This window comes from Equus caballus, chromosome 7 (genome assembly GCF_041296265.1).
Source record: "Equus caballus isolate H_3958 breed thoroughbred chromosome 7, TB-T2T, whole genome shotgun sequence".
NCBI lineage: Eukaryota > Metazoa > Chordata > Mammalia > Perissodactyla > Equidae > Equus > Equus caballus.
This window is the reverse complement of record NC_091690.1, coordinates 95410182-95437017: the sequence shown is the minus strand read 5'-3', so window position 1 is coordinate 95437017 and position 26836 is coordinate 95410182. Positions and strand designations below refer to the sequence as shown.

The 26836-nt window shown below is 36.5% G+C and overlaps 1 protein-coding gene and 1 long non-coding RNA gene across 9 annotated transcripts in view; one reads left to right on the top strand and one right to left on the bottom strand.

Annotated features, from left to right (window-relative positions):
- The window catches only part of ANO3 (anoctamin 3), a 451605-nt gene that overhangs the window by 214383 nt on the left and 210386 nt on the right, over positions 1–26836 (bottom strand). Inside the window, exon 1 of one of the 8 annotated variants that reach the window (XR_011440741.1) lies at positions 12337–12545. The exons of 5 other annotated variants lie outside the window; for them this stretch is intronic. The gene's annotated coding sequence lies outside the window, so the exon portion shown is untranslated. Of the gene's footprint in view, positions 1–12336; positions 12564–26836 lie in introns of those variants that run through there. 2 more of the 8 variants (XM_070273461.1, XM_070273462.1) reach the window with 2 other exon arrangements.
- LOC111774385 (uncharacterized) overlaps positions 1–26836 on the top strand; it is a 135140-nt gene that overhangs the window by 65668 nt on the left and 42636 nt on the right. The window contains exons 4-6 of the long non-coding RNA XR_002809396.2: positions 17743–17808; positions 21934–21982; positions 26671–26786. This is a non-coding gene — a long non-coding RNA (uncharacterized lncRNA). The remainder of the gene's footprint in view (positions 1–17742; positions 17809–21933; positions 21983–26670; positions 26787–26836) is intronic.

The window sequence follows — 26836 nt, the reverse complement described above, 5'->3', positions numbered from 1 at the left end:
TCTAAGATCGGAACAAGACAGAGATGCCCACTCTTGCCACTCTTATTTGACATAGTATTGGGAGTCCCAGGCACAGCAATTAGGCAAGAAAAAAATAATAGGCATCCAAATTGGAAAGGAAGGAGTATAACTGTCACTATTTGCAGATGACATGATACTATATACAGAAAACCCTAAAAACTCCACCAAAACACTACCAGAACTAATAAATGAGTTCAGTCAAGCTGTAGGATACAAAATTAATGTACAAAAATCAGCTGTGTTTCTCTACACTAATAATAAGCTACCAGAAAGAGAAATTAAGAGAACAGTTCCATTTACAATTGCATCAAAAAGAATAAAATATCCAGGAATAAATTTAACCATGGAAGTGAAAGACCTGTACTCTAAAACCTATAAGATATTGATGGGAGAAATTAAAGACAACACAAATATACGGAAAGATATTCTGTGCTCATGGATTGGAAGAATTAACACTTTTAAAATGTCCATACTTCCCAAAGCAATCTACAGATTCAATGCAATACTCATCAACATACCAATGACATTTTTCACAGAATTGGAACTAAGAATCCTAAACTTTCTATAGAACCACAAAAGACTGAATAGCCAAAGCATTCCTGAGAAACAAGAACAAAGCTGGAGACGTCATGCTCTCTGATTTCAAACTACACTAAAAAGCTATAGTAAACAAAACAGCATGGAACTATTACAAAAACAGACACATAGATCAATGGAATAAAATAGATGGCCCAGAAACAAACCCATGCCAATACGGTCAATTAATCTATGCAAAGGTGGCAAGAATACATAATGTGGAGAAAATAGTCTCTTCAGTAAATGTGTTGAGAAAACTGGACAAAAATGTGCAAAAGAATGAGACTAGACCACTACCTTACACCATATACAAAAATAAATTCAAGATGGATTAACGACTTGAATGTAAGACGTGAAACCATAAAACTCCCAGAAGACATAGGAAGTCAGCTCTTTCACATCAATCTTAGCAATATTTTTTTGGACCAGTCTCCTCAGGCGAGGGCAACAAAAGCAAAAATAAACAAATGAGATTACATCAAACTAACAGATTTGCCAGTGAAGGAAACAATCAACAAAATGAAAAGGTAACTTACTTAATGGGAGAAGATATTTGCAAATCATACATCTGATAAAAGGTTAATATACAAAATACATAAAGAACTTATACAATTTTATATCAAAAAAATAACCCAATTAAAAAGTGGGCAGATAACTTGAATAGACATTTTTCCAAAGAAGACACACAGATGGCCAACAGGAGCATGAAAAGATGCTCAACATCACTAATAATCAAGGAAATACAAATCAAAAGCACAATGAGATGGCACCTGATGTCTGTCAGAATGGATATTATCAAAAAGACAAAAAACAAGTGTTGGCGAGGATGTGGAGGAAAGGGAACCCTCGTACACTGTTAGTGGGAATGTAAATTGTTGCAGCCACTATGGAAAACAGTATGGCAAAGAATTTTAAAAAGTTCTGTAAAGGGCTGGCCCAGTGGCATAGTGGTTAAGTTTGCATGCTCTGCTTCGGTGGCCCAGGGTTCGCGGGCTTGGATTCTGGGCACAGACTTATGCAATGCTTGTCAAGCCATGCTGTGGCAAGTATCCCATCTATAAAATAGACGAATATGGGCACAGATGTTGGCTCAGGGCCAATCTTTCTCAGCAAAAAGAGGAGGATTGGTGGCAGATGTTAGCTCAGGGCTAATCTTCTACAAAAAAGAAAAAGAAAAAGCAAAGGAAAGTTCTGCAAAGAATTAAAAATACAACTACCATATGATCCAGCAATTTCACTTCTGGGTATTCATCCAAAGAAAACAAAAACACTAATTCAAAGAGATATCTGCACCCCTATGCTCATTGTAGCATTATTTACAATAGCCAAGATATGGAAGCAATGTAAATGTTCATCAATATGTGAATGGATAAAGAAGTTGTGGTATACATATATATATATATATATACACACACACACAATGGAACATTACTCAGTCATAAAACGAATGAAATCTTTCCATTTGCAACAACATGGATGGACCTATAGGGTATTTAGCTAAGTGAAATTAACTCAGAGAAAGAAAATATTGTATAATTTCATCTATTTGTGGAATCTAAAAAAGAGAACAAATAAACCAACACAACAAAACAGAAACAGACCCATGGATATGGGGAACAAACTGGTTAACATAACAGGGAAAGATTGGAAGGTGGGTGAAATAGGTGAAGAGGATTAAGAAGTACCAACCTGCAATTATAAAATAAATAAGTCATGGGGATGTAATGTACAGCATAGGGAATACAGTCACTAATATTGTAATAACTTTGCATGGTGACGGATGGTTACTCAGCTTATCATGGTGATCATTTTGTAATGTATATAAACATTGAATTACTATGATGTACACCTGAAATTAATAGGATATTGTATGTCAACTATACTTTAAAAAATTTAAAAACATAAAACAAATTTCAAAATACAAGTGATAATAAGGATAGTATATATTATTATTAATAATAATTATTATTGTCTAATTATGTTGTTTGTATTGCAAATAATTAATTTACCACCTATCATTTACCAGCTACTCTTCCCAACGAGATTTTATAGAAAGTCAGAATCTAAGTTTTGAATTAATACCATTTTGGTCTTCATTTTTTAAGAAATCATATTTTTAAAATCATGGTTTACACTCATCAGGAAAATTACACAATTTCTGCAAAGTTTTGAGTTGAATAAAACCTAAGCTGCTTTTTGATACGTACTTTTTATTTTCACTATAAAAACCACATGTATTTTTAGAGATAACCCAATGTGCCTGTTTTTTCTCTTTTGTTTATCTAATTTTTAATTTACACGGAATAAAATTAACTTTTTTGGTGTACAGGTCTTTTAGTTTTGACACAAACATAGATTCTTATAACCATTCCATAGACACAGTACAGAAAAATTACAACATCCCACATAACAGTTCTGCCCACCTGTGCTCAGGGTGTCCTTTCACCCTTAACTCCTTAAAGATCTGTTCTTTTTACCTATATTTTTTGCCTTTTTCAGAGTGCCACATAAATTGAATCATACGCTATATAACTTTTAAGATTAGGTTCTTTCACTTAGCAAAATGCATTTGAGACTCATCCATTTTTTTTCAAGTATCAAGAATTTGTTCCTTTAAATACTAAGTAATAACTCCAGTGTGTGGGTGTTTCATAATTTGGCTATCATTCACCCATAGAAAGATATTTGGACACAAAAAACTGTGTCCAGTCTTTGTGATTATAAATAATGCTACTATAAACATTCATATAGAGGTTTTGAGTTCTCATAAATACATTGAAGTGGGCTTGCTGTGTCATATGGGATGCACATAGTTAATTTTTAGAGAAACGGTCAAAGTTTTTCAAAAGTGGCTGTCCCACAACTAACAATGTATGAGAGAATTTCTATTGCACTATATACCATCAAAAGGATTTTCGTTGTTGTTAGACATTTTAATAGGATTGTAGTGATAACTCATTGTGGTTTTAATTTGCATTTCCCAAATGACAATGATTTTGAGCATCCCTACATGTGTTTTTTGCCATCTATATATTTTCTTTGGTGAAGTCTCTGTTGAAATATTTTGTTCATTTTTCAATTGAGTTGTTTGTTTGCTTACTATTAACTTTTGAGAGTCTTTCATGTATTCTGGATACAAATCCTTCATTTGATATGTGATACACAAATATTTTATCTTAGTCTGTGGCTTGTCTTCTCACTTTCTTAACAGTGTCCTTTGCAGAGAAAAGTTTTTATTTGTAATGAAGTAAAATTTTATGGATCATGCTTTTGGTACTGTATCTAAGAAATCATTGCCTAACCCAAGATTATGAATATTTTATCTTAGGTTTTTACAGTTTTATATTTGACATTTACATCTATTATATATTTTAAGTTAATTCTTTATATATAGTGTGACATGTAGAACAGCAATTATTTGGGGTACATGGCTGTCCAGTAGTTCAACTATTTGTTGAAAAGATTGTCCTTTTTCCATTCAATCGCTGTTGCACTTTTGTCGAAAATCAGTTTTCCATACTTATGTGGGTCTCTTCCTGAATTTTTCTATTCTGTTTCATTGGTTGTCTATCCCTTCACTTATGCCATGCCGTCTTGACTACTCTAGCTTTATAACATATCTTAAAAACAGGTAGTACCAGTCCTCCAACTTTGATCTTCTTTTCTTAATTGCTTTGCCTATTTGAGTTGTTTTATCTGATTTTATACATTTTACAATCAGCTTATCTATATCTACAAATGATCTTATTGATATTATGATTGAGATTGAATTAAATCTATATATAGCTTTGTGAAGAATTAACATCTTAACTATATCAAGTCTTCCAAACTATGAATCTGGTATGGTTATTTATTTAGTATTTTCTTTGATTGATTTCATCATATTTTTGTAGTTTTCTCCACAGAAATTCTACACATATTTTATTAAATTTATAGCTAACTATTTCATTCTGTTGGAACTTTTACAAAAGTTAATATCTTTTTTAGTTTCAGCTTTTCAGTTTCCAATTGTGCATTGCTAATGTATAGACATGCAATTGACTTTTGGCTATTGATATTGTATTCTGTGAACTTGCAAACTTGCTTATTAGATCCAGGAAAAGTTTTGTAGATTCCTCAGAATTTTCTACATAGTTAATCATGCTGTCTGCAAATTGGGGTACCTTAATTTCTTACCTTCCAACTGAATATCTTTGATTTCTTTTTCTATACTCATTTTATTTTCCGGGACTTCCAATACAATATTGAGCAGGAATGATGAAAGTGGACAATATCGCCTAGTTCCTGATCTTCAGGAGACAGCAAACAGTCTTTCAACATTAACTATGATGTTAGATGTAAGTTTTTTACAAATGCCCTATATCACAAGGACAAAATTTCTTTCTATTCCTAGGTTGCTGAAGTTTTTGTTCTGTTTTGTTTTGTTTTGTTTTTGAGGAAGATTGGCCCTGAGCTAACATCCATGCCCACCTTCCTCTACTTTATATGTGGGACGTAGGTGATGAGCAGTGCGTAGGTCCACGCCCTAGATCTGAACCAGCAAACCCTGGGCCACAGAAGCAGAGTGTGTAAACTTAGCCACTATGCCACTGGTTCGGTCTCTGCTGAAGTTTTCATCATGATGAATGCTGAATTTTTCTTCTGTATCATGTAGTTTTCCTATCAAGTCTGTTAGCTTGGTAAATTATAGTGATTGATTTTTGAGTGTTGAGCCAGCCTTGAATTCCTAGGTGATATTTGATATATTTAGTTCTCATAATAATCCTGAAATAAAGCTTTAATTACGCATATTTAAGAGTGAGAAAACTAAGATTAACTAACTTAAGGACACTCAGCCCAGTAACTACTAAACCTATGAACTGAACTCAAGTCCACGGGATCCCCAAGCCATATTCCTGTCACTATAGCACCATGCCTTTCACAGATATACAAGAAAAAATATTACCGACAGGCTCCAGGATAATCACAGAGCCTCTCCCTTTCTACACTCCACTTCCAAACTAAAGAGGCCCTCATAAGGCTCTAGGAAATGGACACTTTTGTTCCAGGGTTCCTGAGAGTGAAGTCAATGAGTACATTGACAAAAGAGATTATAAACTGTGGCAGGTGCAAGTCTCTCTTGGTCTTGCCTTCTTGCTATGTTTGTCTCCCACGTGTCAGGACTTGTGAATGTGAAAGAAAAACAGTGTAGGTCTTATGCGGCTAACCTTTTGGAAGATGGCTTAACCAGTTTAGACTATGCCTTAGGGATACATTTTCATTTTCCTTCAAGATGTCCCTGTGTTTATCAAGGCTTTGAAAGGATGTGATGTTAAGTTTCTAAATTAGATAAAAGCCTAGAAGAAAGAAACCTAGGAGGCCACTAGGTCTGCTGTTTTATATCCTAAAGCAGAGTCCAGTTCAGCAGTCAATAATTTCACCTAGAATTTTGAGGCCAAGGCCCTAGTTATAAAAAGCAAAACAAACAAAACACAGTGTGGTTTTGTCTGAATGTGCTTTGTGTCTTCTCTGCATACCTTCTCAGGAATCTTTTTGCGTTTTTTGGCAGGGAAAGATTTGTCTTTAGCTAACATCTGTTGCCAACCTTCCTCCTTATTTTGTTCCTCATCAAAGCCCCAGTGCATGGTTGTATATCCTAGCTGTAACTCACTCTAGTTCTTTCTACGTGAGCTGCCGCCACAGCAAGGCAACTGACAGACAGCTCCTCTGGTTCCATGACCAGGAAGCTAAGCCTGGCTGCAGAACTGGAGCATGCTGAACTTTAATTACTAGGCCATCAGGGTTGGCTCATCATGAATCTATTTTAAGACTTAAAGAAGACTCCATACTGGGTCTCAGCTAAATCTTTGTCTTAACACAAGAAATACTTAAAATTCCTCAGGAATTCTAATCTTTGTCCAGTTACACAGCATTATTGGAACTTCCCTACTGGACAGAAATACTAACATTCAAATAACGTTTAAGGAACAAAAAAAATATTACTTTATTTAGAATAGAGAAGGAGACTAGAGTTTGGATGATCATATCAAGAATATGATTCGAGAACGGAGAACAAGGCCACTAGTTATGTAAAATGGAATTAATGAGAAAATAACTGCCAACCTACACAAAATCAATGCTGAGCCCTTTATCATTACATTCAGGCTGAAAACAGTAAAAAACTTAAGAATAATTCACTTAATTTAGTCAAAGTCTAATGTCAAAAACTTCAAGGGAGTTTCATTGCCTCCTAATTTTCTTTTAAAAGATGCCTGAATATAAATGTTCTAATCTTGTCACTATAGAACGAAGAATTTATTTAAAATTGACAGACTGACATTATGGAAAAGAATGCTTTCAAAATCATTCACATTGTGCAGAGATTTAAGAGACTTGAACTGTGCCCAGTTCAAAGGCAGGGGAAAAGGGAACACGTGCCTGGCTTCACTTCTTGTTTTCAAGGAATCACTGGTCCTTGACAGGTTTTCTTACAAAGTGCCACATAAAAGAATGAAGAAATGGTCTGGAATTTTCTTTTCTTTCTTTAGAAAGGAAAACGGACTGATAAATAAAGAAGTGTTACTTTTTGCAGTGGGAAAAATGCAAAGACAAGAAATGCAAAGTCAGATTCAAAAGACAAGAGCAGACTAGCTGTTTTCTCTCTTTATCAGAAATTGTAGCCATAATTCCTGATTCAGACATGCATTGTCAGTGGTGACTTTTTCTTTTTTTTTAATTTACTGACTGGATTACAGGCCCTTTGCAAGTCAAAAAGAGGGCAAACAGATGGAAGTGGAATCAGTATAGGTCACAAACCCAGTTCAGGGTAGAGCATTGAAACTTTGAATGTAGCATCTTCAATGAGGCTTGACAAGACCTTTCTGAGTACACACTATTATGTGAATGAAGAGGTTTAGACGGGACTCTCATTTCAAAAGGGAATATCGTCTTCTGAAATTCCTGGCAGGTCTAGCACATGGTATTTTTCCGTATACCAATCAGTATGGTGGCCTTAGGGCAGCTCTAGGAATATTCAGAAGCTTCTAAAGAGATTCTAGGTAGATCTGAGTATATAGAGGCCTTAAGGTGACTCACATACACTCTCAAACACATACACCAAATAACATTTGGTCAGTCTGGTTGTGCCTTGATACCTACAACTACTTCATGACCACAAGTGTGTGTGCTGAGGCTAGGAGTGTGGTTTCAGGATAAAAGAAGTCACTCTTCTAAATTACAAGTAATTTCCCCAAAATCAAGACAAATAAATTGGTCAGATCATAATTGTCATGGACAATTCTGAGGGAGAGTATTGTATATTATTAAAAAGAAAAACATCCCGAATACAGGGATTACACCAACACTGGATTTGGATTAACTTCCAAATTCTGGACAATTTCAATTCCAAGATTGTAACATTCTATGGTTTCAGTAGTTAAATTTTGTTTAGAAAAAGTCATTCTGTTTCTAGGAGAAGTCTCAAGACTTTTATTTCAAACTTTATTCTAGTGACCCTCATAGTCTCTATTCAACCTCTTTTCAAGTCCTTTAAGTGCGCCACTGTGAAGCTGCCAATAAACACAAGGAGGCTATAAACTCAGTTGACATATTTTTACAGACTTGGGCAGGAGCCATTCTGTGCAACTTCTCTCCACTAATCCAATCATTTTGTTTTGTTTTTGAAAGAAAGAACAGGAAAACTCAACAGTTAAATTGATAAAAGGAGTACATAAATATAGTTTATGATATTAGTGTTTTGGGGTTAAGTTATAACATCCCTCCTAAAGTAAGAAGCTAGTTTCACATTAAAAGCATTTAAAACAAAACTTAAACTGGTTCTCCAGCATATTAAAATAGACTGAAATTTATGATATTTCTACATATAGGATAAATTAATAAGATTTCTCTACAAACAGAGAGAGTAATTATACTGAAATTGAAAAATTAGAGAATTCCAAGGAAATGCATTTAAGCCATGTTAAGATAATAGTTTTCCAAGAAATGCATAGCATGCTTCCCTTCAAATATTATTATTTAGGGATTGAAAAAATACACTACACAGACTATCTAATTATCTCTAGCTAAAAAAAAGACTGAAGTAATTTTCTCAGTGAAGTACCTATGAGAAAGGCATACAGGGATGATAGGATGACTGTGCAAATATCTGTGACTGAACCAGGCAGTTCCCTTCATTTCCTTCTCATGCTTTTATGAGCACCATGTGCAACTTAGTGTGAAGGCAGCTCTACTGGGCAAACAGAGTTCATGGCTGCCACAGGATCACCAGAGGAAGTAAGAGTGCTCTCGCTCATCCCATTGTAAGGGACACAAGTGAAACATTCTGTGTCTTGTGAATCCATTGGAAGAAGACCCCAGGCTTCTGAAAGTATGGTGACTGCCTACAACATTCATTTCTTGCAACAGATGGAGATTTTTGTGACTCCATTTCTGACTTTAGAGGTTAATAGGGAGCAAAATGGGAGCAGGTATTTTATTCAGAGTAAAGGGGATATGAGGAATGTGCTTCTGTGTCACTACCTGCTCTATAGTTTCATATACCCCATAATGCATCCACAAACATCTATACACTCACACAAAAAGTCTCTTTCTTTTGAGTACCTAATCTGCTTAACTAACAATGGTGATTCTTATTTGCATTATAATTTTTGTGAGCAAGCTACATCTCTACCATTGAACTCAACCAATTGAGGTCAGGGACCACATATGCTTGCTTATCTCCTCCACAGTAGTGGGCTCAGTGCTTTACACTCATGGGACAACTTGAAGCATTATGTAGACTTCAGGACACGAAGGTCCAGCCATGCTTCTGAAAATACACCTTCAGACTGGGGGCTGGCCTGGTAGCATAGTGTTTGAGTTCACGTGCTCTGCTTTGGTGGCCCAGGGATTGACAGTTTGGATCCTGGGCAAGGACCTAAACACCACTCATCAAGCCATGCTGTGGTGGCATAAAACATGCAAAACGGAGGAAGATTAGCCCAGATGTTAGCTCAGCAACAATGTTCCTCAAACAAAAAGAGGAAGATTGGCAACAGATATTAGCTCAGGGCCAATCTTCCCCATCAAAAAAAAAAAAAAAAAAAACCTTCAGACTAAAAATCCTAAAACAACTATATACTATACTGTAGTACACTATACTATAGTTGTAAGAAATTCTTTAAGTATATTACCTTTTAAAATGTATATGCACAGATATTACTCATATCATTTTAATGATTGTGATGAGGTATTATTTTTCAATCAAATCCTTTATTTGACTTCCCCATTTTTGTTTAATCGATATTATTATAATAATGATTACATTCAATAAGGGCTTTTTGTATATCAGACACTGTGCTAAATCATTTAATACAATATTTCTCATCGCATAAAATGTATCATTATCTTCATCTCACAAGTGGCTGATAATAAAGGCCCAAATGGCCCTATTAAACTGTTTGAGGTCACATAAATGGCTGAGCCATTATTCAAATCCAGATTTGTATTTCTTCAAATCCTATGAGATTTTCATAATAGCTCTCTTATATCTCTATAAATACTTTGAATTTTTAAATTATAATTTACTTAATTTAAGAAATGATCAGTATATAATTTGGAAATATTTATTGTTGGAGATCATACTAAAATTAATGGACATAATGACTGATTTTATGTCATTAATTTTCCAATTAATACTTATCCAATTTTCAGGATCAACCACACACACTGGGAAGTGCCTACTTAACTGGCCCTATCTTGAAGTTTCCTTTAGAAGATGTGAGGTTATAATATTTAATCTTAGAATCTATGATGGAGGAAGGACAAGTCAAAATGCAATCTTCAAATGCAAAGACATGTCAAAACAGTCATAAATCTAATTGTACCTATAACATAGAATGTGCAAAGTTACAAATAATGAAGAATATGGGAAAGGCAAAAATAAGTGTAGGTTTTTTGGATTGAGCAAATGAACAGAGATGCTAAGAAAGAAGTGAGACGAGTATAGGAGTATTCACTAAGTGCATACAAACAGGCTAGCATGTCACCTGGAGATCATACTGGATAAAGTTTGTGAACATATTCCTGAGTGTTTTGACTTGAATCACTAAAAGACAGTACGTGGAGAAATGCAAAATTGTATTAGTGTGATCAACCTATTTTTAAAAATCTGTAATAACTTCCTTTTCACAAGGTCTACTTCTATAAAACCTAATCTTCACACTATTATTGTCATATCTCCAAAAGAAGTATTAACTTAGGGTTATTATTAGAAACATTATAAATGATAAATACTTTTCTCACACTGGCAAATTCTCTACTCTAGCTAATCTAATTAATCATAACATTTTTGTTACAATGATTGCCTCCTTATCCAGACTACAGCTATTCATTCACACCAGCCTTCTCTCTTAGATTATATGCTACTCACAGTCAAGATCCACAACTAATTTATCTTTATATCTTCTACACTACGGGACACCATACTTGGCATATTTTGCAGAGTGAGCAAACGACAAAATGAAAGAATGAAATATTTCAATCCTCATACATCTGACTTGGTTTTCCATGTGAAAAGTCTTACAAATGGATGCCTCTGCTTCCATCGAAGTTAAGAAAATTTTCTCTTTCTTCTACTCTAGAAAGTTATTATAATTTAAGCCAATAGATTTATCCTAGAACCAAACAAACCCTTCATCAGAGATCTAGGAATCTCAGGTCCCAGAACAAAAAGACAAAACTGCTTCTGACAGCCAGCGGCATCCTGAGTACATGGGACACCCATCCTCCAAACAATGCAAATTTCTAATGATACCTTTCTAACATTAGACTCTGCAGTTCTTAGATTGTCATTCCTGGCTTTAAAACTGGCTCCCCCAGAGCAGCCTGTTTCACATTCAGACAGTTCCAGTTGTTAAGAACTTCTTTTTGTAGAGCACAAATCTGTCTTCCTATGGTTCCCAACATTGGTCCTTATTCTGCCCTTCAGAAAATCAAAAAAATAAATGCAGTATTTCTTCCATAAGACAGCTCTTCAAATATTTGCAGACAACTATCAGTTCCTTTTTAAATACTTTCTTCTCTAAACTAAATATTTTGCTTCAACAACTGGTTTTTGAGATGTTGTCAAATCACATCACCTCACTTCAATTCCTATTAGAATGATTTGGGATTCAGCTCAGAATCAACTACTAACCTGTGTTCAATTCCGTTGTTATATCTGCCCACTTCAACACCAGTTCTTGATTTCACAAAAGAAGGAAATTACCTCCAGCTACATAGGACATGTTTTCTGATCTCATTTCAATTAAATGAGGTTTTCCTGCTTATGCCCACTTCTCATTGTAATTAAACAATTCTCCTGGTAATCATTTTTTAATTGAGGTAACATTGGTTTATACTATTATATAAACTTCAGATGTACATCACTATATTTTAATTTCTGTGTAGACTACATCATGTTCACCACCCAAAATCTAATTACTTTCTGTCACCCTATACAGGTGCCCTTTTACTCCTTTTGCCCATCCCCCCCATAATCATTTGATTCTTGTCTGCACAATTGCTATACAGTAAGTCCCTCAAAGGCAGGAAATATGAATTATCCACAGCTACATTGTGAAACTACCAGTAAGGCCACCACAAGGTCTGGCACACAAAGGCACTCAATAAGCATACTCAATAAATACTGAATATGTATTTACTCAGCAAATACTGAGGGACACTTGAACACCAAATAATACTCCTTTAAGCTTTACTTACATTTATAAATGTCAAAAGCATTTTTTCTTTAAAATTTGTCCTTGGGATTCATGAAAAGACTGAACACGGCTGGGTCAAGAAAAAGAGCTCTGGATCAAGAGGTTTCCAACCACGTAGAAAATTACTACAGTATTGATCACTATCACTGAGATACAGTCATTTAATTACTCCACCACATTCACAGTCGGTCATATGGCTGCTGTGTCTTTAAGGGTATCATGTCACCATCCCAATTATGACATCACTTTGCTAGAAGCAAAAGGAGGACAACCCATCACTTAAATTGCCATCCTACTAAGACATAATTTAATATCCCTGCCAACGCACAGAGACAAGACAATTAAATGGAAGTAAACTGCTCTGGGAAAAATAGATGATATTCATTGCTTTCACGGGAGATTCTACTCTGGTAAAAATGAGACACGTCATGTTCTTTCATTACATAGATCTCAGTACTTAGAATTACAACATACATATATAGTGGATTTAATGTAAGGGCATGATTCACGTAACTGTTGCTCCTCCAATGTCAAGTCATTAAAGTACATAGGATAGATATGGGAATCAAGGCCAAGGGTTGTATACTGGGGGTGGATAAACAATTTCATGTACTCTTCAAGTCTTCATCAACTGACTCCAGCCCAAAAGCATCTCCTTTCCTTTACTTTCCAAGAAAAATATGAACCTAGCACATTTCATTTCAGTACTTCCATGTTTGTTGAACTGTGTGCCATATAGTGTCAGCCCAAGGGATGAATGCGACTTAGGTAGAAGGGAGCCCTTAAGTGTATAAGTACTTATGCTTACGAGAGTGGGAGAAATGTGATGGCAGGGAAGTGCCAAAGCAGCATGCAGAGGGAGTCTTACCCAAACTTGGTGTGGGACTCGGGGCAGGGAAGATCTCCCATAGGAGGTGATTTCTAAGCTGTACTTGAAGAATAAGTAGGAATTAGCCAAATAAAATGGAAGAGTGAAGCTTTCCAGAGAGAAGTAACATCATGCAAAAACATCTGGAGGTGAGGGAAAAGTTTGGTATTACTGGAAAACACAGTAAAAAGTGATGGAGAAGGGGGCAGGGGACAGAGATGGGGCCACCAAGGAGAGCAGGGATCAGCCCTTGAATGGCCTGCTTTGACCTATGGAGCTGTTTAGACTGTATTTTAAGGAAAATGGGGAGTTACTGCAAGCTTTTCAGCTGCAGAGAGACCCGGTCTAATGCGTCTTCTCGGTGTGGAGAATGGATGTGAGCAGGATACAAGTCAAGTCACGGCAGCTGTGACTGGGCTGCTTCAGTTACCCATGGGACAACACGTGGTGGTTTAAAACTGCAGCTGTAACTGTGAGGTTACAGGAAATCAGACAGACACAAGACACATTTAGAAAGAATTTACAGGCTATGAGGTTTAACTGAAAATACTCATTTAATACTAAACATAAAGGAACATTCTGTCAGCACTGGAATATGTTCTAATAGCCTAGAAGCAGAGAGATACCAGACATTAATTCCAAGTGGGTATAGCAACAGTAGTAGAAGGAAGAAAAGTGTCATTGGAGTTGGGTCTTGAAGAATGCATACGATTTTCAGAGGGCAGAGCTGAGCATACAAAATCATAGAACAAATTAACAAGGCACAGAGGTAGATAACTTCAGCATATACTCAGGGAAATAATTGTAACACTCAATTGTAAATATGTTTATTTCTACAATTTCCTGATCAATGCACAATGTTGGGCTTTGGGCTCTATGACATAAATGTTTTCTAATTCATATATATATATATATATATGATTCTATGGAAATTAATCAGGCTGATAAAAAGAAATGAGTTATCTTCTATTTCCCAGCACATAAGAAAATTAAAAGAAGTCTTGATTTCTGTAAAACATAAATTATCATCATCATAGTAGATCATAAACTTGAAGGAAAATAGTAAGTATATTTTTTATTACTGGAACAACTCAGGAAATTGTCATTATAGATCATGTCAGACATCATTAGTACCCCTTCAGTACCTCCTGGCCCTTCATACACAGACACACACTGCCATAGTTTCTGGGACCTTTTTACACTAGGCTGGCTTAACATTTTATCTCCTGCAAAAATTACCACCCAAAGTTAACGATAGGTCTTATGTTCAGTCTTATTTTGCCAGTGTGATCAGGAGGTCCATATGGATGCCCAATCTTTCTTTTCCTGTCTAATGCAGGGCTAAGTATGCCAAACCAAGTTTTCCAAGAACTTTGTCATTTACTGAGAAATATTCTATCAAAAGATAAAACAGAATTCTTACAGGAATTCTCTCTGATACTAAAAGTCACATTCAGTGGCCTATCAGCAAAGGCTCTGAGTGATGAAACATGGTGGCTAGGAGGATTCTGTTTGATCCCACTTAGTGAGTGTGCCATCGGGGCTTAGAATACAAAAATGCCACTTCCAAATACAATGCTCAGAAGAAAATGAAAAAAAATTAGAGACTGTAGAGTTCAAGGATACCTTAGAGACAGCGGATGAAATTTCAGTGTGAGGTCCATGGTGACTGCACTGTGTATTCTAACGCAGATGCCTCGGCACTTCTCCAGGACTGCTACATCTCTCAGGGAGGAGTCCAAGAGTCCAAATTTTTAATACATACACTAAGGTCCCCTAAATTTTAAAACTGATGAAATAATGTAACCTGAGTATTTAATCAATAGAGAAACTGATAATCAGAGAAGGTAAATGACTTGCTCAAGGTTGCACAAACAGTTTCTACCAATGCTAGGCCTTGTCTCAAAACTTCTGAGTCACAATCATTTGCTCTTGATCATTTGCTCAAATGAATGTCATTTATAGAGAGCAGTCATGCACGTACTATTTTCATCAACTAACAGGCTAGCCTATAAAGAATATCTGCAGACTTCACCATTAATATCTTTTCTTTTTAAAGATTTTATTTTTTTCCTTTTTCTCCCCAAAGCCCCCTGGTACATAGTTGTATATTCTTCGTTGTGGGTCCTTCTAGTTGTGGCATGTGGGACGCTGCCTCAGCGTGGCTTGATGAGCAGTGCCATGTCCACACCCAGGATTCGAACCAACGAAACACCGGGCCGCCTGCAGCGGAGCGCGCGAACTCAACCACTCGGCCATGGGGTCAGCCCCTCCCCACTAATATCTTGAGGTTCAGTGTCTTCTCAATGGTTTTCAATGACGTGCTATTACTCGCTTTTGTCAACAAAAGTAACAACATCTAAAAAGTAAAAAGCTAAAGACAAAAACACACATACTTCTGTAATTTCTTTATCAATAAAAAGACATACCTCCTTCCTGTTTTCCTTGATAGAACCAAGAAAACAACTCCAAGAATGGAATTTGTGACAAGCTCAGAAAAGATTCAGGCCATATTATGACATCATCCAAGTGTGATAGAGAAGAATTCCAGAAGTGGATTATTTCAAGCATCAGCAATTTGTTGATAGTAGTGATACCATATAAAACAAACGGCATTTTATCCAATTAAATCATCTATTTTTTACTTTGTAAATTTATTATTATTTCTCGTGAAAAAGAGTTTAAAACTATAGTATGTCTGTGAGGAGGAGAAAAAAATGTTTTTGAATGACTGCTGTGAAGCAAACACTAATGCATTAGGCACTGGTATATAATGTGACTTCAGAACACACACGATTACTTATTATTGAAATTGGCCACTGGCTATTAGCAAACTTACCAAGCATTAGTAATGCCATTTTAAAACTTTATTTCACTGTGCAACACATGGAATTTTATGGTTTTCCAGAAGTATGTCACCTTTTATGAGGCATTTTCTGCAAAATCACCATTATATTTTCCCATGTAGTTTTCATCACAGTATTGATAATGGACATATTATAATTATTAGTTTACATAAAATTATCCTCCTTCCAATTCCTTGCTCAATTGTAAACGTTTTAAGGAGAAACAAACCCAAACAAATTTTCAGTTGAGTAACAATAACAACTACTTCTACCGCTCTTACAAATACTGCCACTAGCCCTGCCAGATTTTATCAAGCATCAGCAATATTTTAGGAATTTTGCACGCTTTAATTCTAATCTTTGCAACATACTTGCTCATTAATTATTTTTTCTTCTTTAAATAGAATCAAATATAGAGAAAGATTTAGTTAGTAAGGCCAGCAATTATTCTGCAAATCAAATATGGAATAAATTTGACTTAGGAAGCAGTTTCCCAAAGTGATTAGGCAATACAGCATTAAACTGGTCTCTTAAGGTGTGTAAGCCTGGAATTCTTGCATGTAGAGTCTAACAAAATAAAAGCTCAAACTCATCACATAGTGTCACCTGGACAAGGTCTGATGAAGCCTGGGAGTTATTCAATGTAGTTTCTTGTTCTGAATGGTTCATTCATCCTTTTATTCAAACATTTACATTACTGGGCACCTACTATGTGACAGACACTGTTCTAGTCCTATCATATTAAGAGGATGAGCAACACAGACACAACCATCCTTTATGAACTTCACATACAAGTGGAAAAGACTGTTGATAAAAGCATCCAATGTCAGGTATTTATAAATATGCAGAAAAGAAATAAAAATCAGGGTCTGGAAACAGCAGTACAATTTTAAATGGGGAGATCACAAAAGGTCATTTTGAGGAGGTTAAGGATGAGCAAAAATCTGAAGCAAGTAGGGAATGAACAATGCAAACATCTGGGAAAAGAGCATCACAGCCCGACTGCAAAACCAGTGCAGTCAGAAAGTGCTTGAAATATTCGAGGAAGAGCAGAGGCCTCTGTGGCTACAGAACAGTGACCAGGAGGAGAGTGGCCCAAAATGAGGTAAGAGACAAAGCCAGGAGCCATATAATGTAGAAGCCTATAAACGTTGATAACAAGTTTGCCTTTTATTCTAAGTGAGATGGGAAGTCATTAGGAGGTTAAGAACAGTGACTTGGTTTAACGGCTGTTGTGAAAGCTTGCTCTGCTACTATGTGGAAAATAGGCTGGAGGAAGTAAGGCTTGAAACTGGGTGAATAATTAAGATGCTAGGAAGTAGTCCAGGCAGCAGAAAACAGACATTGTGCTAATGTGGTAATGAGGGAGGAGATGTAAAAAGGTCCTATTCAAGCTATATTTTAAAGTTAGAATCAAAAGGATTTGCTGACGAATTTTGCCACACTTCCTCTTTGACTATGTACAAGTAATTGAACGTAACTGAGCCTTAGTTTATATATCTTTAGAAGGAAATATTGTCCTAGCGACATAATAAATCTAGCCAATGATCACCAATGACTGCTATTATTGCAAAAAGAAATAAAATAAGGCACTATGTGCCTCTTGATAGAACTATACAACACCAACTATGAGATACTCTTGACAAAAGTTGAATCTGAATCTGATCACATTTCTAAATCTTTCGGGTTATAGGAAACACCGGGGACCAAGGGACATGTTGAACATCACCAAGGGAATGTAACCAGCAAAATCTAGAAGGTGGGTAAATCTGCAAGACAAACATTTAAGTGTCCATCAAATAAACTGCAAGAGACACAGTGAGAGTGAGACGACCCAGGCGTTAAGGGAGATTGGAGAAACATATCAGACAATCGTCATGAATGGACCTTCTTAGGTTCTGATGGGAACAACTACATGAATCAATCTATGAGACAATCTGTGAAATACAAGCAAGGGCTGGAGAGTAGTATCATGATATTAAGGATGATGATTTTTTAAAGTATGAAACTGATATTTCGGTTTTGGTTTCTAAAACTTCCTTAAATTTTGGAGATATACACTGAAATATTAAATAAAACGATGAAAATCGATCCAGTGGATAGTGGGGGTGAATAGGGGAATAGATAAAACACATTTGGCCAGTTGATGACATTGAAGCTGAGTATATGTACATATGTATTCATTATATGAGTTCCTCTACTTTGCATACATTTGGGATTTTCCATAATAAAATATTATAAACCAAAAAATTTGAACAATTGAGTAGAAACATTGGAAGGATCATTGTATAATTAATCTATTCTTACTCTCCAAGTTCATTCTTTCAACCTTTTGGGAAAGAAAAATGTAAGCATGAGTGATAAGAATGTGCCTAATATTTCGGCCAACACTGGTGGCCTAGTGGTTAAGTGTGGTGCGCTCTGCTTTGGTGGGCCAGGTTTGGTTCCTGGGTGCAGACCTATACTACTCATCTGTCAGTGGCCATGCTGTGTCAGTAGCTCACATACAAAACAAGAAAGATTGGCAGCAGATATTAGCTCAGGGCAAAGCTTCCTCAGAAAAAAAATATATATGTATTAGGTATACATATATATGCCTAATATTTGATGAATTAATTCCTCTTTTGAAATATTTTCCAAAGGAAATAATTCACAAAGCACTATAAGTGTGTTTTTCACATTATTGGTTTTTTACCCCAAAATCTATTTCCCACATCATTGTAATCAGGACCTAGATTTTGTTCAGGCATCCTCCATTTAAAAGAGGTTACTCTATCCTCAGTCAGGAATAAATCCTGAGAAGTCCAAGCCAATGGTGGTAATGCTATTTCCTGTAATTGTGATTTGCTTGCAAGTGAGCATGTGGCCCAGTTTATGTCAATAAAAAGTGAGGGCAAGTATGTAAATGGAGGCATATGGGAAAGTTTTCTCACCCTGTAAAGGAGATATAAGGAAAAGACTCTTTTTACCGTGGGATGCTGTGTCTGCATATAACTGCAAGGCTTCCTGCAGCTATCTTGTGATTATGAGAGGCACTAGCCTGAAGATGAGTCTTAATCTCTCAAGATGGTAAGGTAGACAGCTGTTTATAACCTGGGCCCTTGCTGATAACACTGAGCTAGTATATTGGTGCATTAAACAATTCTGAAAGGGGCCCTAATTTGGAATTGCTGGTTATATGAGAATATAAATGTTCCTCATTGTTTAAAATGTTTTGAATTAGGTTTCCTGCTATTGTCAAATCAGAATATATTTAGGAACAGCAGGGGTTTGAAAGTAACAGACTCTAAAATGTGGAATTGGATGAGCGAAGGAGTTAAGAGTAGAGGTCAGAAACTATGGTCTGCAGGTCAAATCTGACTTGCCATTTATTTTTGTAAATAAAGTTTATTGCTATACAACCACATCTATTTGTTTACATATTGACTACAGCTCTTTCATGCTATAATGTCAGGATTGAGTGGTTGTAATAGAGACCATATGGTCTGCAAACCTTTATAGAAAAAGTGTGCTGAACTCCAAGGTGGAGCACAGGGCTCTGATGACCCAACTATTTCAGGTCTGGGAGATGACGGCCCTTGTTAGGAGCTTATAAAATAGTTACCTAATTTTCACCTGTTCCTCAAGTGTGTAATATTAGGGGGAATAATAAAAAAAGGAATCAGAACGCTTCCATATGAAAACTGATTCCTGCTTTTTTTTAGTAAGGTCCTCCAAGAACAGACAAAATTTAGTTAAAGTTGGCTCATCAAAAAACAAATGCAGGGAGGGAGTACAATATAGCTTTTCTAAGGAAACCTTTTGTGGCATACAGTAAAAATGGATGCTTTGGAGTCTTAGAGGGTTGGAAAACTTAATTTTCCTTTTCACACTGAAGTTTGGAGAAGAGCCAGAGAAGTAGAAAATTTAACAAGAAAGTTGGAAAAATATAGAGAAATTTGGCTAAGAGGAGAAAATCTCATGTTATATAAAATCATAAAATATCTGGCTGTTGCTATTAGTGCATGGGATGGGTAAGAAACAACTGACCAGTGGCATGCTAAATCAGAATGAGGCTCTAATGCTACAGAAACCTAAAACTGTTTCGCAAAAACCTCTAATTGTTCAGCTATTAAGGTCATCCTTGTATCCCTGAATTTAGACACCAAGAAGTGGATTACTAACCATGTGCTGTCCTTAGAAAGGCCTTCTCCTAATTGCCCATCTCAGATAAGGCCATGAAGGAGAAGGTCAAGGGAGATTCTTTCAGAAGGTAGGACCAGGACAATGGAGGACAATAAACAAAGGAAATTATTTTAGAGAACAGAATCAGGAACTGCCCTATGATTGACCGATCCCGGAACTCACTCCACTTCCAGGACCCAGAGTCTGCACTTGTCCTGTTCGCAGGAAGAAGCTATATGCCAAGTCCCAGCCACCACTGTGTTTTGATTCTGCAGTCCCCTTTTGGGCAGGGGCTTTTTTTGCAGATCTTCTGTTCATTCTGTACCATCATATAATGGGTATCTAAAGACGGGTGACTTAATTTTTAGCCATAGGAACTTTCTGAAGAGAACAGCAACACTATCCAGGGATACTTGACTTTTGGATGAAAGCAGTTCATGGAAGCAACTTAGTATTCTCTCTCCTTCTGTGTTGTGAAGTATAAGTGTTATTGCAAAGACAGAGGCTTTGGGAGATACTATTAATTACCTCTTGAAGCATTCTTCCCCACTTCTTCCTCACAGAAACCTCATTTTCTTTAATTATTTAATATATACATATACATACCTATATACGTGTGTGTAATTTGTATTTCTCATGAATGCTATGTTCATCACTGTATCTTCAGCACCTAGTAAATTCTCTGACAGAAAGCAAATATAAAAATAAAAGGAAAATATTAAAGAAAAATTACAGAATATAAAGCAGCATTCCAAATGACAGATGCACAGGTTTATGATAAGCAAAACAAATGTGGTAAAATTTGTTACAAGTGATTTTTTATTTCAAAATGATTTTCAATATTGCTTTACATTATATTTTCAATAAACAAAATCATAAATAAAAATAAATAAAAAATAAATAAAATTTGGGAGTTGTTCAGGATGATCTCTTCCTTTCACATGCTATGGTTTTTTCATGCCCTGTACACACGGGACCTGCCTTATGTCCGCGTTGGCTCACAGGATCAGCAAGTGCTTCCTCAGCATTAGGAGTTGATTCTGAAAATGCTCCAGCAATCCACCCTAAGCTCATAATCAGCAGTAACATAAACCACTTCTCCTGATGACCTCACATATTACAGTGTCCTCAATGTGTGGGTTCATGCCCAGATTAGGAGCACAGAGGCAGAACAAGGTCTGTTTTGCAGAATCACTACTTGGAGGTGCATAGGCCTCACCACAATGGTGACACTGTGGCAATCAACTTATTCTACTTGTGGTTAGCAGAATTGTTTGCATTTTTTAAACCTTCTAAATACTGTGTGTTTTATCATGAGGTTAGCCTTTGCACACTGCAGAATGTGAACAATTTAGATCCAGAAGCTGACATAATATATCTCAGATTCGAAGAAGGCAGTTGATACAGTGAAGAAGAGAAACACAAAAGAGAGAGGGGGATGAAAACCTTACTTTCCAGGGTGGTAAGGACAGGATAAAATGGGTCAGGTTAAACCCATCAAAATGGTGTCGTTGGGCAGTGGGGGGAAGGGGGAATGGAAGGGCTCAGTCCATTCAAAAATTAACAAAAGCAAAGGGCTGCATTCAAAGATGAGTGAGAAAAAAAGGAACTGACCATGTTGAGAGTTTGCCATCTCTAGAAAAGCTAAGCACTTTACACTTATTTTATTTAAATATAACAACCACCTTGAACACTAAATATTTTTATCTCACTTGCACAGGAAGAACCAAAGGTCCCTGAGGAAATAACTTAGCCAAATTAAACTGCTGGTAAGTGTTGAAGCCTGTAATTGAGCGCCATTCGCATATGAGGTCTGGCCTCCAGGCCCCACCACCAGTATGGGCCTCTAAGGGAGATGGAAGAAAGCAAAGGTGTTGAAATGAAAGTGGCTGCAGTGCGGAGAGTAGGAGAAAACTGAATGAAACGGTGCAGATCCTTAAGTGTCTGAAAGCCGTGCTGTGGACTTTGTATGTGATAGGTCTTGTGTATTTGATGGGAGGTAACTGAAGCCTCTCAAAAGGAGGGGAGCTTGATTTGAGAAAGGCCACTCTGGTGAGGGTGCTCTCTTCCCTTAGAGCACCATGCCTCTACGCGGGTCTGTGCTGGAAGGAAAATGCTCCCGAGAGAAGTAAAACCTACAGTTCTTAAGACTTTAGCGCAAAAGGGCTCACTGAAACACAGGAAGAGACTCATGGATGGAAAAAGGTAAAATTGGACTCTGGAGGAGAGCAAAAAGTAAATCGGGTCACAATTTTATCTCCTCAGAATTTGAGTTTTTCCAGGTAACAAAGTGTATTGGACAAATTCTGAGCTGGAGGAATGTACAAATACACTGTATTCTCAACTCTATGACTTCACCCTCACTATTCCACCTTCCAGAAATGGCCTGCCTCCCTCCCTTATGCCACCACTTACCCAAATTCTAGTCATCTCTCTAGACAGAGTTCAAAAGCCACCACATTCATGAAACCAGTCCTGCCTGCTTCGTTCACTTCAATTTTAAATGGCACTTCAGTAATTTGTGTTCCTCTTTCTCAGTCTTCCTCCCAAGGGCTGATGAGTGGACCAACACCAGGGGTCACAAGTCCCGTGATAGTCTATATGAATAGCATCTCTGGAGTACTGCAGGGCCATTCCTGCCTGGCTCTTGAGGAAGCCCTCGCTCTATCAGACAGTGAAAACATTGCTGATGTTTCAGTCATTCATGCCTGACAGAGTTACTTTCACTCTAGTCAGTCCTAATAATAAAATAATCATCCGTGCTGCAGGACACCATATGATCCTGTTTGAAAATCAATTTAAAACTATCAAATATCTCAGATATACAAAAGCAACGGAGCATAATACAGTGAACATCCATGTGGTAAAACTTCACAATTTGACAAACATTAATATTTGGTTAAATTTGCTTTGGGTCATGCTTTTTAAGTCATAAAACATTGCCTCTACACATGAAATCTAACTTTTTACTCCTTTCAAGCTTTTCCCTCCATTCTTCTCCTAAGGTAACAGTATACTCATGGGGGTCTTTCGAAAATTCACAGAGCTCATTCCTCTTGATTATATGCTGGCTAAGAGTTCTTTATTTCCTGCAAAAATTTTCTCAAGACTGCTTTAAAAATTACTTTTGCCATTTGGCTTCCCCTAAATTTAGTGTGCCCAGCACCTTAAATGGAGTGTGTTCTGGGTACATTCTCTCCTAATGGATTGTAAATCGGAGCTGCCATTTGGCATTGTGCCAGCATATTTTCAGAGTGCTCTTTTCCTAAATATCTGTTGAGCTCTGCAGATTTTAATCACACACTTCTTATGTAATAGAATTCTGTTGTACAGCACCTTTTATTTTCAAGGGCTGTTTTCACCCATCCTTTTAACTATTGAGAAAAATTGGAAGAGAACAGCTTTTCTTCACCATTTTAGAGCTGAAACAAACCAAGGACTAGAGAATGTAAGAGACAGGCTGAAGGGGTCACAATCCATAAGGGATTGGACAAGGAAAACATCTTAACATCTTACAGCTGTGCCTGCATATCTTCTCAAAAGATACACAAAACAGTGGCATTCTTACCAAGAGGTTTTCTTTCTCTATCAGAGAACTTCAGCTCCATTTTTATGAAACAAATAACTTTCTTAGAGTAATCTTGGGATCCTCTGCTATTTCAGAGTTTTGATTTCTTTTTAATTCCATACACATTTTTGTACAAAAAGGAAGCATGCTAAAAAAATATCTTATGATACTAGATGCAAACTTCTAAAGCCTATACTGTGATGCTAGATCTTATACATGACATCTCTTCAAAAAAATACTTATAATTTTTACCACTGAGGAAATTGAGGCTCAGAGTAAGTACATATCTTTTCTAAGGTTGCAGATATTGATATTCAGGATTGAGACTCACGTCTGTCTGACAGATGCCCCATCACTCTGTCTTTGGTCTTCAATATTTTCTCTGGCTTAGTTGATTGGGTTGAACAATCTGAAATGTCCACTTATTGGAAATTTCCTCAGTTCTTGTGATGAGCTTGAGGCAGCATAATACAAGTTCCAGCATCTACATCAGAATGGCAATAGCTGCACCTAAATGCCCTAGGAACTGAGGAGAATAAGAAGCTTGAGGCTCTGCAGCAGGATTCTGCCAGCCCCAGAGGAGGGAGAAAAGCCAACCAACCAAACAAACACACACACTAAAATAGCGCCTATAGTATGGGTCATCGTGAGAGAAAAATACGATAAGCCATTTCAAGTGCTTAGTCAAGCGCATGGTCCATAGTAAAAACAATACACAGAGATAGTATATTATCATGTTATTTATATTATTATGGAAATAAATTTGACTCCACACCATCCAGAGACCACAAAGAATAATGAAAGGACGAGACATTCCCTTCATAACCACGTGCTGACACCTGCTCCACAGTTGAGGATACTACATCAGGTGTAGCAGGACACTCACAGCATAGGACTTGGTTCTTGCACTTGAGGAATACACAGTCTAAGGGAAGAAATGGACAGTTTCAAGTAATGGCAATGGAGTAAAACAAGGGCAGTGACAGACACAGCCAAGGGCTAAGGGAATGTGAGGCTGGGGAAAGAATTCTCCGAGGATTTTAAAGGCATCACATATAAGCAGCCCAAAGATGCACCCAGTGCTGCCACTGTAGGACTGTGGACGAATGAACAGAGCCCACAGCCTTAGGTTTCTCATCCACAAAGAGACGGCAACAACATTTTTTCCACACAAGTTTGTAATGAGGATCACACACATATCTACACATACACCCTGGCAGAACACTAAATTCAAACGTAGAGTTTATCCAAGTCTGCAGATCTAGTCTGAAAATCCACAGGAATTTTCCTACAATATGATGTTGCTTCCAGGAGCCTCGGTAGACTGGGAAAAGGGCTTCTGGAGAAATAATATTTGTTGTATGTTTATTTATTGATTACTATCTATAAGATTGACAACGGTGGAAAATTGTAAAAATCTATAGAAATCAATTTAAATTTTTTTCAATCCAGCTCCTATTACTGAAAACATTAATTAATACTCTTTTTGAGGAGAGATTTAGAGTTTTGACTAGTTTTGTTATTTGGCCAAAGTCATCACTGATGGCATTCTAACTCCATAAAAGTTTTGCAGATTTTCTGACTTTCTAAACCTACTTGTAATATATAAAATATTTATAATTCTGAATCAGCTAGAAAGATTTCAAAGAAAGAGAGCTTTTAGGAAATAGTATGTAAGGATACATAATATATAGTGAAATGTCTAGAGAATGCTCTTTACAGGTATTACATGATGGGAAAAAAAAGCAATTGTGAGTCAGAAGGCCTAGATTCTAGTCTCTGTTACGATCCAAAGAAGCAACACAGCTAAGTTTTTTCAAGCTATGTGTGAGTGGATCTAACAATCACTGTAGAAAATATTTTATCACAAGTTAGAAAATATCGTTGGAATTTTACATAGGTATTGATGGACAATGCAAGTGATTTGGGAAAATAAATAAAAGCAAGTGACTCATGGAAGATCCTTTACAATGAAATGGTGAAATTTTGGCAATTAAAATTAACTTTTGATATCCTAAAAGTTAAATCAGCTTTCTTTACCAAGTTGGTCAAAACATTCCATTATTTACAAAGGCCACTTGAATAAATGTTAACATGCATTTACAAATCAAATGGATATAGTTAGATTAGTCTGAAAGTAAATTCACTTTAACACTTCCAGGTCAAAATGTTTTGTCTAAATGTAAAAATAATCCCTTACATTTCTACCAAAGCATTAAAAAAACATTTAGCAGTATATACATTAACCACTTATTCATTTGAGGTTTTAAAAAGATCTTTTTATGCTAATAACTATTCCTAAATTGTATTAGTGAGTGATATCAAAAGAAAAAACTTGAGATTGATATATTTGCTAGCATATTTACAAACTTTAGTCTTATATTTGTTCTTTTAATATTAAATACCTTCTGATCATTAAAGCAAAAATGTCAACCATTAGTATGACTACAGTTGTGTGCTGCATAACATTTCAGTCAATGACAGACTGCATATACAAAGACAGTCCCTTGAGATCAATATCATATAGCCTAGGTGTGTAGTAGGCTATACCATCTAGGTTTCATGTAAGTACACTATATCACGTTCACACAATGACAAGATTGTTTAACGATGCATTTCTCATAACATGTCCCTGTTGTTGAGTGACACATGATGCACGACTGTACAGAAATTACATTTCAACAAATATGTATCCATTAGAACCATTAAAAGGATGGAATAACGATAAGGTCAGGGGTTCTCCTTCATTGTGGGGTGCAGCATGCAGCTGCTCATTGCATTATGCCAGATGAACATTTTACATTGACTTCTTGGCCCTTTCTCCTCTGCCTGCAAATATTGATTTCTTTCTTTTCTTTCCCTCTTTCTTTCTCTTCCTTGTGGAAAAAGGGGCATGCTGCAGTGCTGTTGAGTTTACGTGTCTTTTGAGAAGGAAGCACCAAAGAAATGACACAACCTGCATTCACTGAGCCATAGGGGCAGACTGTGATCAGCACGAGAGAGAGGTAGGAACAAAGATGTCTCGAAAATCTTAAAAGGACACATAGACCTAGTT